This window comes from Lissotriton vulgaris, chromosome 4_1 (assembly GCF_964263255.1).
Source record: "Lissotriton vulgaris chromosome 4_1, aLisVul1.2, whole genome shotgun sequence".
NCBI classification, from domain to species: Eukaryota; Metazoa; Chordata; class Amphibia; order Caudata; family Salamandridae; genus Lissotriton; species Lissotriton vulgaris.
The window spans coordinates 1,913,762,882-1,913,777,565 of NC_141691.1; positions in this window are offsets into that span (position 1 = coordinate 1,913,762,882).

Below are 14,684 nucleotides of genomic sequence, written 5' to 3' on the forward strand. Positions count from 1 at the left end.
GGACGCCTCTGCAGATTACTGATGTTGATAGTACTATGTTGACAGATTACCTTGCTTCCTTGATGTCTGCACTACAATCATGTCGTTCACAGGTCGCGGCAGCCTTCCCAGACAACACCGAGGTGAAGCCCCATGAATTGGTCCCAGGCGATGTAGTCGTCGTACGCAACTTTGACAGATCAAGCCCGTTGGAGCCCCGCTGGAAGGAGCCGAAGATTATTTTGTTAACAACAAGGACTGCGGTGAAAATTGAGGGGCGGAAGGGGTGGGTGCACTCCAGTCACGTCAAACGGTTTCATGGACTTCCGCCATAATCCGAATCCCAGAACTCCCACGTACCAGTGACTGATACCAAACTCCCCCTTCTAGAGAAAACTCCCCAAGAGGAGTATCGCCAGAAACTGAGGTCTGGTAAGTCAGACAGTTTAATTGTTTAAGTCCCCCCCTGGGTGAAGCGGTTAGGCAGTTCTGACAATGTTAAAGTTAGACCCAAATAGAGAGAGAGATAGTCAGGAGACCAAGAAACGAAAATATTGTAAAAGTCTTCGGAGCAGATGCGTCTGCACATTACTTATTATGTTTTTTCTGAGTCTTACGATTATTGCTTTAAGTTGGATGCTTTATATGTATTTTCCTCTTGCACATTTTTCTAATAACACTGCAGAACACACGTTTAGTGCTCTACCCCCACACAAATTGTCTTATCGACTTGCGCTGCGCAACAATGCATTTAGTCGTATGTTACACCATTCTCACCAGGTCAACAATGCCACTAATTGTTGGATATGTGGCCGACTCCCTCCCTATCAGAACTACAAGGGAGCTCTGCCTCTCTTTCCTTACCCGTTTACACATAATGGTTCCTGTGGTGCCTGGTTTAGTTTAATATCTTATATAGACACTGACTCTAAGGTTTCCCAAGGCAATTGGATATGGGGAAATCTGAACACAGTCATGAATAAAGCATGTTTCCCGAACGAAGAAGGTCTTCCACAAATGACAGGGACAGATCTAGAAAATGAAGTGTATGGATTAGGAAATTTTACACTTAACCTCATGATTCTAAATGTTCAGTCAGAAACCAGTCCAGACTTGCCATCCATATCAGTTCTACCAGCGAAAGGTGTATTAAGTGTCAGAAAGAATGGTTCAGTACATCTAGGTTACAGTGACTGTACTACTGTGGTCGAATTCAGTGATCAAGGCAAGTCTACATTCAAAACTTCCCGACATTCCTATTTCATATGTGGTCAGACAGCTTATGTCCGTTTACCTCCAGACTGGGATGGTACCTGTTTCATTGCATTTTTATTGCCACCAGTATTTCTAGCCCCATCTGACTATCACAGGAATTCCCGCCTTAATATTGTTAGACACAGAAGAGACCTCCCAATAGTTGATCAGACTGAAACTACATGGGAACAATATACAGATTTCAATAAAGGATTCTTTCCCTATCTAGGGACTGTCTCCAATAGTAAACTGATACGCAAATTAACCAGAATATTAGAAGCAGTAGTGAATGAGACTACTTCAGCTTTGGGCAACTTAACAGAGGAGCAGTCTGCTATGAGACTTGTTGTTCTTCAGAACCGCCTTGTCCTTGACGTCATCCTGGCCGATAGGGGCGGGGCTTGTAGAGTCATCGGATCCAGTTGCTGCGTATTTATTCCCAATAATGCGCCATCAGTCTATAAGGCCATTACCCGACTTCACGAAATTGCCCATCTGATACATCAGAATCCAGGCTCCTGGACTTGGTCCGGTTGACTCTGGAGTGTAATAACAGCTTGGGGATGGAAACTACTGTCATTCCTAGGAATCATATTGGCCATAGTATTCAGTTGTTGTTTATGTTTACAATGTGGGCCAGCGATTTGCGGCTTGTGCGCCACAGCTTGTGTTCCCCATTCAAGTGCACGTTCCCATTCCAGACAAAAGAAAGAAGAACAAATGATGTTGTATGAACAGATTGATGGTCTCATGAACATCGACATATCATGAAGGGTCCGTAGGGGACAAGGAGGGAATGAGGTAATTGGAATTTTTATGGTCAAGTGTGTCCCCTAACGTAGACCCCAACGGCTCCATGTACGCACTTCAAGTACATGTAATTTCCCTCCGCAACCGAATCTGAAGACGCAAATACATTTGCGTCCAACGTTAACATGTCCTCTATCAGGTCCACCATGAATGGATCGATAATTCAGTTCCTAAGTATGCCGTGCCACCGTCTTTATGTGGTGCACTTTCACGTTTTTTTCTGGCTCTGCCGAGCTAGGCCCTGATTTCTGTCTTCAAGCCACTTCTGCCTCTGCCTCTGAAAGCTGTAGCATGGAGACGCATCCCTGACCTCTGCCTTACTTCCTGCCAAGCGAGCGGTGCCCGGCTCGGCCTGGTCTGCCTGCCAAAAACAGTATTTTACCTTCAAGTTATCAGCGTAGCCAGCTCAGCTCCTCAAAAACACATTCCTGTCTAGTGATTTAGGTAAACATATCCCCGGCTGCAGAGCAAAGAGCAAGTCTCCCTGTCTCCGTGCAAGTAATTTACAGTTCCCGTTACCATGGTAGGCCCCTGGCTTCGAGCATCCGCATGTAGACACGCAGACACCTATGCACGCACTAACATTCAGTATAGAATAGCCTCTGCCCAAGAGACCTTTTACTCCAGATTAAACATCCTCCAAACACATGATATCAGATATGTTTAGGGACAGGTCGATCTGACATGCTAGACTTCTGTCTCTTCTACTAGTGTTAAAAGTCAGACTCTTAGCTTCCTCCAAATGTACGTCAATCACACGTCATATTAGCTGCGCGCGCATCCAGGCCATAGGTTTCAGCTGACTCTGCAAGAACTCTCCAAGCATCCACCCACTTATGACACTTTTCTGTGACGTTCCTAGTGTACGCCTCTGTGCACACCCGTGTTCACGCCTTTTTGCTACGCACATGTGTTCTTATCATATACATTTCACTTGTCACGCCTACTGTATTCAATACTATTGTGTCATTTTACTATATATGTCATGTACTGTGAATAAATCGTTGACATCTTTTCCTGCCATCATTGCATACCCGAACCCTTGTATTGATGGACTAGATCTCCATTGACTCGAGTCATTTAGTCATCCTTTATGATTAAAGCCCTTATGACTCAGACACCACGGACTCTGCCTCTCATTTGATTGAGCTATTCTTTTGTAACCTGTCTGAAATTATATGGAAAAATAGTATACGGTAAAATATTTACCACATTACTCCTGCTGTTCCTTCTGTTTCTGACACTTGTTACCCCGTTGCTTTACTCTTCTACCCCGTCTGCTCGACGTCGTGTCCCTTCTGTTGCTGCTAACTTCTTCACTTCTCTTGGACCGATTCTTGGGTCCGCTGGTTCATGCTCCCCAAAGACGAAGTCAGCTTCCTGGTGGTAGGGAACGTGACACGCTATATAATATGGCAACAAATTGGATTAGATATCCCCTTAGGAATCCTCCACGTGTGGTGGTTGATACGTTTTCTCAATTCAATGAGCCGACACAAAGATTCGTGTTTGAAGAAATGTGCAAGCTCTTACGTGATCAGATATCAGTTGATGCGGCTCTCTATGTATTGGCTGCTCTAACTGACCTTCAGCTTCAGTTTGCGAGCGGAATAATGGTGGGTAGCAATGTTTGACGTGCTGTCGAGCAGTTGCTATCTTTTCATCCTGCTATAATGCCTCGAGCATTATTTACAGATGAAACTGAGGGACTGACAGCAGCGCCTGGTCAGTATCCCATGCGTGAAGTTCCACCAGTGTGGATGCCAGGTAACCCTGGTGGTAATCCTGCTGTCTTGCCACATTTCCAGAGAGTGTGGATACATCTTCCGTGGAAACGATCGGAAGTCTTACAGGTGAAGCAATCTTTGCCTGACCCTCGCAAAAATCCTGCAGGGTACTATAAAGAATTGTCGCAGCTAGTGGATGCTACGATAATGAATCTTGCCGACATCGATATGCTGTTCGGCAATGTCGTACCGCAACCGGTATGGGCAAAGATTCGTCAGCAAGATCATGCAGCAGAATTAGGTGGTGACTGGGCTGCACTTAGTGCCGCGGATGCCCTGCAAGTTGGTGGGGCTAAGCCTGAACAGCTCATTACCGATCTTCCTCAGAGAATAATCACCCTTATGAAAACACTTATGCCAGCTATGAAAGTTAACTGGGACAAATTGTCCGCTTGCAAGCAAAAGAAGGACGAAAGTGTCTCTGATTTCTTTACGAGATTTGAGGAGGCATTTATCAATCACAGTGGTCAAGATATGGGCACTGAGGGAGGTCAGAGGTTGTTTGTGGACAAATTTGTGTCGAATTTGTTGCCGGACCTAAGCAACAAATTAAGGAATTCGGAGAGTGCGTGGGCTGTTTCCACCTCTGCTCAGATATTGGCTACGGCCCAATATTATGAGAATAGAGAGAAAGAGGAAAATGATTGTGCGGACAAAAAGACGAAAGAGCTCAAAACGAAAGTATTGTTGCAACAAGCGTATCCTCCGCGTTCGAATCAGAATGATTTGCAGCAGCGGAATCGATCGCAGTCTCAGTCAAATAGGTCACAATCGCGGAATGACTCCTCTTCGCAGAGATCTTTGCTTGGGTACAATCAGTGTGCCTATTGTAGGGGTGAGGGTCATTTGAAATTCGATTGTCCAGTTTTGCGTGATCGAAATAGTGGTAATTCATCTAGAGGAGGTCGTAGTGGTCCTCAGCAGGCTTCACGAGGTAGAGGTCGTGGTGTCACGCAAAATCAAAATGATCGTTCTAATAATTCCTCTGATTCTAATAATTGTTTCGATCAGCGTGGATCATCATCAGGCAGATCCGCACAGTACAATGTGGATGATTATTACGTCGATCAGGGTACTGACAACGGTAATTACTAGGACAGCCATAGACAAGGAGAGGGAGTAGTATCAGTTCCGGTTGATCAGAGAGGGCCTTATGTCGCAGTTGCCACCTCGGGCGTAGTTGAGCCTTTTCTGTTGGACACTGGTGCAGCGAAAAGTTCCATCATGCATTCAAAATTCCCTGGCGCACCTTTGTCTGGCTTAACAAATGTTTCCGTTGGATTCTCTGGCGCCCCTGTTAGCAATCCGGTTTCACGCCCTTTGCCCCTTACAATTGGGCCTCGTGAGCTGCAAGCTCCTTTGATTTTGACTACTGGTTGTGGTGAAAATCTTTTAGGTCTGGATTTGCTGAAACGTCTGTATGCGACTCTGTATTGTTCTCCTGCGGGAGTAAAGCTTACATTGGGTGAGAGAGTTATCTCTCCTATGTACTTGTCCATCGATAAGCTTCCACCGGAATTGAGCTCTCTTCCGGCATCTTTGTGGGCAACAGGCCCTAATGACGTGGGCCTGCTTGACATCTCCCCTTATGTTGTTCAGTTGAAATCTAATGTGCGTTTACCACGTATTCCCCAGTATCGTATCTCCCTTGATGGTGAGCGAGCGCTGTTAGCGATCATCTACGATTTGATCGACAAAGATGTTATCGAGGAGACGCGGGGAAACGAGTGTAATAGCTCTGTGTTGCCCATTCTGAAACGCACTGATCCATCTAAGCCTCCTGTTTATCGTTTTGTCATCAATTTACGGGAGGTGAATAAAATTGTGATTCCTCAGTTCCCTGTGGTGCCCGACATTACGGCTTTACTGACTCTGATTCCAGCATCTGCATCCTGGTTCTCAGTGATCGATCTGAAGAATGCTTTCTTTAGCATTCCGATTGCTGAGGAGAGTAGGGACCTTTTCGGTTTCTCTCTAGGTGGTCGCAGCTTTAGGTTTAAACGCGCTCCTCAAGGCTACTGTGAGAGTCCATCTATATACAGCCAAGCCTTGAAGAGCCAACTTGACGCGTTTGTGTTGCCGGCCGGTGCGGCCTTGATCCAATATGTTGACGACTTATTGGTGGCAGCGGATACTCAGGATATTTGCAAAATTGTTGCAGCATCTCTGTGACTTACATCACAAGGTGTCACCTTCTAAACTGCAATATTGTTGCCAAGAAGTAACCTATCTAGGTCACTTATTGTCAAAGGAGGGAAGAAGGCTGACCCCAGAGAGAATTGCAGCGATTGTGTGAATGACTGTGCCAACAACTCAGAGATATGTGCGTGCCTTTTTAGGTATCACGTCATACTGCAGGCAATGGATTCCAAATTTTTCATTGCTAGTAAAACCATTGGTAGCCCTCACGTGCAAGGATGTTCCAACTCCTTTGCCATGGACGGAAGAATGTCAGAAAAGTTTTTCTGAACTGCGTGATGCGTTGTGTTCGGCCCCTGTGTTAGGTACTCCTGACTATAATAAGCCGTTTACACTATACGTTCACGAGAGGGAAGGTTGTGCGTTGAGTGTTTTGACGCAACAATTCGGTGGTAAGCAACGTCCATGTGCGTATTTTTCCTCGACCTTGGACCCGGTAGCTAGAACATTGCCGAGTTGTTTGAGAGCAACAGCGGCAGCTGCGGTGTCCATCCGACAATCTGCAGGATTGGTCATGGATAATATGCTTACGGTGATGGTTCCGCATGCAGTTGACACTCTCTTGAATCGTACGAAAACTCAACATCCTACGAGTGCAAGGTTGTCTGGTTATGAGTTGACGCTTCTGGCAAGTCACATTCAAATAAAGCGCTGCAATGTCCTAAACCCGGCGACTTTGTTGCCAATCAATATGGAATCAGACGAGGTAGCACCCCATGACTGTTACCTACGAACTGAGGAGGAAACAAAAGGTCGTGTTGACCTGAAAAACACTCCATTGGAAGACCCCGATGGTACCTTGTATGTGGATGGTTCGTGTTTTAAGTTGCCGAATGGTGATGTGACGACTGCGTATGCTGTGGTGACGTTGAGTACGGTTGTGGAGACTGCGAGATTAAATCAGAATTCTGCACAGGCGGCAGAGCTGATTGCCTTGACCAGAGCGTGTGTTTTGTCGAAAGGGAAACGGGTGAATGTGTTTACAGACAGCCAGTATGCGTTTGGTGTTGCTCACAGCTTTGGACAATTGTGGAGAGAGAGAGGTTTTATGACATCGCATGGTACTAAGATTCAGCATGGACAGCTTGTGAATGATCTTTTGGATGCACTTACATTGCCCAAGCAGGTGGCGATTATTAAATGTAGTGCACACCCTAAGGTGACGGATGATGTTGGTCGTGGCAATGCGTTCGCTGATGAGATTGCTAAGGGGACTGCAAGGAATCTTACAACTAGAATGTATGTGACAAGTTCGGTAAGGTGGCCTGCAGAAACTGGTATGTGCGAAGACACTGTTGAGAGTGTGAAAGCGATTCAGAATGAGGCCACTGAGACTGAAAAGACCAAGTGGAAAGAGAGTACGGGAAAGCTGGATGCGAATGGCTGTTGGATTGATTTGTCCGAAAATAAGAGGTGGATGTTGCCGGATGCGTATGTGCTAGCTGTTGTGACGATGGCACACGGCTTGTCACATATTAGTGCGAAAGGTATCTGTAAGTTGTTGTCCCCTGTATGGAAGAATGATGGTATCGCTAAAAGTGCTGAGAGATTGGTCAAGAATTGCATGATATGCATGATGTACAATCCTGGTAAGGGAACTCCTACACCCCCTGGCCATTTTGCTCCTCCTTCATGTCCCTTTGAGGTGATCCAGTTAGACTTCATCCATATGGAGCGATGCAATAACCTAAAATACGTTTTAGTTGTGGTTTGCGCATTCTCCCGATGGATCGAAGCCTACCCTCTTAAAGACAATACTGCCCTGTCCACTGCGAAAGTCCTACTGAAGGAATACTTTCCTCGGTATGGAATGCAACGGATTGTATGGTTTGCTAACGGAAGTGAGTTTGTGGGGAGTGTGATGAAGAGTGTGTGTAAGGGCCTTGGAATTACACAAAAATTCCATAGCGCCAATCATCCCCAGTCAGCAGGTTTGGTTGAGGGATACAATGGAACTCTCAAATTAAAACTCGCGAAGATTCAGGATACGACCGGTCTCTCGTGGCCTGATGCTTTGCCTTTAGCTCTTCTGTTAACTAGGGCGACTGTACACTCTCGAGTAGGGCTTAGCCCATATGAGATTGTGTTAGGCCGTCCTGCTAATGTTTGGGGGATCCCTAGACCCAGTGTGTTTTCTGATCTTGAGTACCCAATGTTGATCGATTATCTTCATGATCTGACTGCTAAACTGAGGTTAATTCACCAACAGGTCTTTGAAGCACTACCGACGCAGACGGAGGGTCCAGGCCACCAGCTCCAGCCCGGAGACTGGGTGGTTACGAGGAATTTTGGCCGAAAACGAAATCTTGAGCCAAGATTCATCGGACCCTACCAGGTGCTCCTTGCCACAAGAACTGCTGTTCGTTTGGAGGGTCGCAAGCACTGGGTGCACGCCACCCACACCAAGAAGGTACCTATACCTTTGCCAGCGGACTCGTGGGTGAGGAAGGGCATCGCTTCGTCTGAGGCCGAGGTTGTACCGAACTTTGTTCCATTCAGCGACGCTCAGCCTGTCGGAGATACCTCAGTGCAGCCGAACGATACTGTTGAACATTTGTTATCGGAGGACTCAAGATCTGAACAATTGTCTGGTCGACAGGATTTTGTTTCATCATCTGACCAACTGTTTGAAGATCAGACTCGTCCTGGGAGAAGCAGATATTTTCTCCGTTCCAACACCAGAGACAAATAAAAAAATATTTTTGCTTTCTCCCCTGACATTCACGTTACCCCATTATCACTCTTCACTTTGAACATTTTTGAATAACTGTGATTTTCGTAAATTCTGAGTCTTTTTCTGCATATGTGTATTTGTTTCCACAGCTAGGAGATTTTGTATATACTGTCTGATTAAAGTACTTTACATCCGGGTAGACCGTAGGGCCGTGCGGGTACTTCCTTCTGGTTAGTAGGTCCTGACACTAGGTTGGAGACCGTCGATTCCTAGGAACGCCTGGGGATTGACTATTGCTACACAGAACGAAGTGCGTCAAGAACGTTGCGGACGGTTTTAGAGGATGGCTTTCTCGAAGCTGTCGGAATTGGAAAAGGCTCAAGCTCAAAGGTTTGAACTGCATAGAATTGCACATACTAAATGCTTCATGTTTCAGGTGTTCCTTCTATTCCTAACTGTTTCTTGGTTATTGGTGGGTGGGGTGTATTAGTTGATACAGTCATTGCTGCCTTCTGCCTCACCTACCCCTACTTCTGAACCTAAACCTATCTCTACTGTTTCTCCTCACTCCTTCCACATTCTACCCCAACACGAGCAGGTTAGACGTGCGGAATTCATGAACAATTCCTTCGTTCAGCTCCTTCATCAGCATCAGTTGGTGATGAGCACTACCAATTGTTGGGTGTGTGGGTTAATGCCACATACTACCGATAAGGGAATTCCGTACTTGGTTCTTCCTTACAGTTCCCAGGGTTCAGCTCGAGCATTCCAAACAATGTTTCGAAGCACACTAGATTCTTACCCCAATCGAGAGCCACGTTCTCCACACTTTGGTCCCGGTCCATACCATAAGTCTTTGGCAATAGCGATTGCTGATTTAGATAGGGATATCTATGATTCATCGCTTATCCCAGAGGAAGAGGTGCGAGCCTATAGGGATCTGAGTGAGGCTGAGTATAGTGTGCTAGTGGGAGATAGACAGCTCAAAAGTTCATCTCCAATATGGATCGTACCCCACCTTGGTAATTTTTGTTTGAAAGGTCGTGGCCAAAGCCCGAGAGCTCACCTTGGGGAGAGTGCTTGCACTGAAACGTATGTTTTACCAATGCTCTCTTCCCCTGTTCTCCTGACTGCCAAGGGTACGTACTTTGTCTGTTACGACCGTGCATATACATGGTTGCCCCTTGACTTCTCGGGCACCTGTTATATTGCAAATTTGCTGCCACCGACTTTTACGGTTGCCTCAGATTATCACAAGACCAGAGTTGTGAGAGGAGTGATTAGCAAAGAGGACACTGCCGGTCAAGAAGCAGGAGACTTCTTCAAGGGTTTCTTGCCGTTTTGGGGACCTATGATCAATAGTAGGAACCTGAGACAGTTGACTCGAGTGGTGGAATCGACCGCTAATATCACTGCAAGTGCCCTTGGCAACATCACAGCAGAGCTTCAGGCGGACAGGCTTATGATGTTACAAAATCGCATGGTTTTAGACGTCGTCTTAGCAGATAGAGGTGGAGTATGTAAGGTGATCCATTCGAGCTGTTGTATTTTCATTCCTGACAACGCTCCGACTGTCTATCAAGCCATCTCGAAGTTGCATAAGATCTCCGAGTCCATACACGTGGACGTAGGGGATTGGACGCTACTAGGGTGGTTTTGGGGCCTAATGTCGTCTTGGGGTTGGAAGATTCTGATGATCATTGGGGTTGTTGTAGCATTCCTATTCACGTGTTGTCTTTGTGTGCAGTGTGGTCCTGCCTTATGTGGCCTCTGTGCTACGACGTGTATGAGGCGGCCGCCTGTTACCAAGGAGGCGCTGATGGATAGGATAATGCTGCAGCAGCATCTGGATGATCTGATGAATATCGAGATCGATTCTGATTCCGACTAGTGCTTGCCTACATGAGGGCAAAAGGAGCGTCTGAGGTTCCGTGACAATTGTAAGTGGTGTTTTCGACTCGCCCGAATATGGTCGAGTCTGGTATCTATGAACCGCAAATGAGGAGTTTAGTGGGTGTACGTGTTTTCGCTATGCTAGCCTAAACCGTTCGTTTGTTTCGTGGGTTTCTTCATCTGAACCCACGGGTTCCATTTTAGATACGGCATCCATTTTGTTTCTTGCCCTCAAGTAGCCAGCGAACGGACGCTGTCCGCTTCGTGACCCTGGGATTCCCAAACTCTTGCAGAAGACACGTGTTCCTTTGAGGGTGTCTTAATGATGAGGGGGATGACACTGTAAGGCAGATGGCCCCGCTCGAGGCTCATCTTGCCGTGCCGGTCTATTGTCTCAGTTGTGCATTCATTAGGCACGTCTCCTTTGATCCCTGCAAATCGTGTTCCCTGATACCACCCCTTTTACACCCTCTTCGATCTGTTCGCTATCCTCGTCTTCCTCTGCACCTGTTTCTGTCTCTTCCTTGATTCGTTTACAGCCGAACGGAATGTACTAATGGTGGGAAGATGTACTTTTACAGTTGGGAACTGCCAAATGCTACTGTAATTATGTTCCGGGCCCTGAATACATGAAAGCGACCCCCTATGACATTTACTGTGGGAACCAGGCTGTAATCTTTTGTCTATCATGTTATCCTATGACGAAAAACTGCATAAAAAGAGCGATCCACAGATACAATTTGAAGCAGTCTCCTCGAACCTACACGTGTTGTACTTCTTGTGACTTCTGTGTTCCCTGCAGTAATAAACCTCGAATCTTTGACGCCGAAGGAAGTGTCCTGTGTCTCTGTCATTTGTACGCCGGAACTGGTTACCCACAAAGGTTTTAGGTGTTATCCCTGGCACCGCTGGGTCTTAGAAAAACCCAGTCCTTCACTTTGACACAGAGGAGCGAGAAGCATGATTGATTTAGGACATGCATTGTGCAAGGGCAGCAAAGAATGGCACTAACTCGATATCATATCCTAAGGAGGCAGTCTTATGTATAACAGGGAGGTGTGTCAATAAACTTGAGGTTAATAATTTCATCCTGAACTTAAATCAAGTCTAGAATATTGTTTACCACCATATTGTCAAAGTTAGCATGTGTAGTTTAGTATAGATTTACTGTTCGTTACTCTACATCTACTTCCTTAGACGTTACCTCAGTAGCCGATATTATGTAGTCGATAAATAAAAAACTGGAATTTTGCCAAAAAGGGAAATAAATAAAACACAAACATCGACATTTACAGAACAGCTCCTACCCAAATATGAATTAAGAATAACTGGTTTCAAAAACACAAGTGAGATATCCATGTACTGGTGATTGTGCGGGCACAGGTGGGTACAGCCATATTTGCCTTACAAAATAAACTCAGCCCACTCATTTTACCTGTATTCAGGTAAAGGACAGGCAATCACATGCACAAACCATCTGATGACAAGTAAGAGGCCATGTCTTGGTGCTTCTGGACTTGCCTATCTGAGCAACTCTTCGTCTCTTGACAATGCAGAATGTTCATGAGCAATGCTTGGGCACCACAGTATATATCTCTGCCAAACCAGCACACCTCTGGTCCTCACTCACAACATTCAAACTTCATCAATAAAGGCAATGTGACAAACACTTTTCAAGCCATAGCACTCCCAATCAGTAGAGTGTTAATCTGTACAACTGAGCTTTGGTTCCTTGTGAGGTATATGTGGCACTAAACAACTGCAACTTCAATACAAGGCTATATATTGAACCAAACCAAAGATGACACACTCCCAAAAACACTGAGGGCCAGATTTATCAAGGTTTGTGTTGCCCTTGTGTCACCCAAGGTAACACAAGGGCAACACAAGTCCTTAAGTGAGATTTACTGTGCCACACAGAGACAGCTTATGTTGCTCTGTGTGGCATAGTAAATCTGGAGTAATGCAAGGCAGCACAATTCACTGACGGCTTTGTGTTACTCTGCACTGGAAAGGTGTTCCAAAATGAAGCATGGGTGTTCGCATGATGCTACCAATGGATGTTGTTGCATTTCCTGATTTACTACTATCTCAAGGGCAGTGCAATTAGGAAACATCTTTATTTTTCCTCTTTCTATGTGTGCTGCATTATGCAGCTCACATAAAAAGAGGAAAACCCCTTGTGGATTGTTTTTGTGCAGGAAAGTATCCTTTCCAGCACAAAAACAATCCTGCCTGCAATGCAGACACCCTTATACCATGGTGCAATGGTGCCTTTGTTGGTGCTAGGCTGCACTGTGTTTTCCAGTACTGGGAAATAGCAGAATTGCACCATATCTTTGTAGATATGGTGTTTTCCTGCCGTCTCCATGTGATGCAGAGTAGCAAGTTGCTGCATCACATCTTTATCAATCTGGCCCTGAAACTATAAATTGAACCTTAGAACTGGAGTATGGGGCCAGATTAAGAAACATTTCACAGAATGCAGCTCAGGAAATGAAGTTGCTGCATTGCATGAAAGGGCAAGAGAAGAACTATGCCATATTTTCAAACAAATTGCTCAGTTCTGTTATCTCCGTGTGCTGCCGCACTTTGGGCCACCTCTCACCAAGAGAGGCACACGTGCACAGGATAGTTTTGTGCAGCAAAGGACACCTTCTTGCACAAAAACTTTCCTTAGCAACTTTGTCCCTCTTTGTATGTGTCCTGCAGCATAATGAAATAAAATAAAGATATTTCTGCTTGTCTCAAGCAGGTGCATCATTTTGGCGCATACCCATGTCTTCAATTCTTTTTCAATATTTGTTTATGTCAGAATCCATGGGTGGGTGGATGCACAGGAATGCCTATGGCCCACCCATAGAGCACCTCCTGACACAAAGTGAGACTTAGCAGCAAAATGCACTGCCTTGGATTGCTTTTTTATTTACAAACCAATGCAAATTGGCAATTGCTTTCCTTTGTAAATACCAACAAAGAATTTACATTGGGTCTGCATGAAAAAAGTGATGCAAACTTAAGACAGACTTGAGACAGACTTAAGACAAACTTAAGACAGACTTAAGGCAGACTTAACACCGACTTAAGACAGACTTAAGACAAAAACCTAACTTAAGTCCGTCTTAAGTCTGTTTTAAGTCTGTTTTAAGTTTATCTTAAGACAAACTTAGGACAAAATTCTAACTTCTGTGAATACCAAAAGTAGTAAGCTCACTCTGTGAATACCAAAAGTAGTAAGTGCATTCTGTGAATGCCAAAAGTAGTAAGTGCATTCTGTGAATACCAAAATAGTAGTAAGTTTAGGATTGAGTCTTAAGTTCATTCTGTGAATCGGGCCCTATATTTTTATATTCTGTGTTTAAAACGACCACTTTGGGGAAGTAGATATTTTCTTGCCTAAGCCTTCCTGTGTGCTCTGCTGTTATGTGGATTGGCTGTCTCTTTTGGAGGGTCAGGGCATGCTGAGCCCGACCTGGATTAACTGGAGAGATCTGAAGTTGAAGGGGTGCAGCATCTCTGTTTGAGGAGCCCAACACTATTGCTGCTTTTGCGGGGGAGAGGTGTTCCCGATGGACGGACTGGGACTCTTAGTCCCAGGAGCCCTCATTGTGCTGCAACTTGCCATGTGAGGCCGCCCACTACCGCCCACAGCCGCCGCCATATAAACTGCTCGCGGCAGACGCTGCGCGGAACGAGAAGCCCGGGACAAGGGCGGGGCCGTCTGCGGCCGTCCGAGGCCGAACGAGGCTGGGCTGGGCCACCCCCCTTGGTTAACGCTTTCATACTCAACTATCGATCTTCATAGGGTATGATGCACATGCTTTAGTATTTGTTTAAACTTGCTCCCAATCATCTTAATTCTTGATTTGTACTTGATTGATTTAGGAGTGCCAGAGCGAACTATACAAGTGCTTATAGAATTGGCCCTATGGCTTTGGTTATACAGCTAATTGACCACATAACGAGGTACTATAGGTGATAAAGAAGGGAGGGGATACATTTCCTTGCTGATTTATTAAAATTTTGTGTAACTGTGGGACTGTTACTGAAACGATTCACTTTAGTATTGTACAGTTGATTTCTGATTG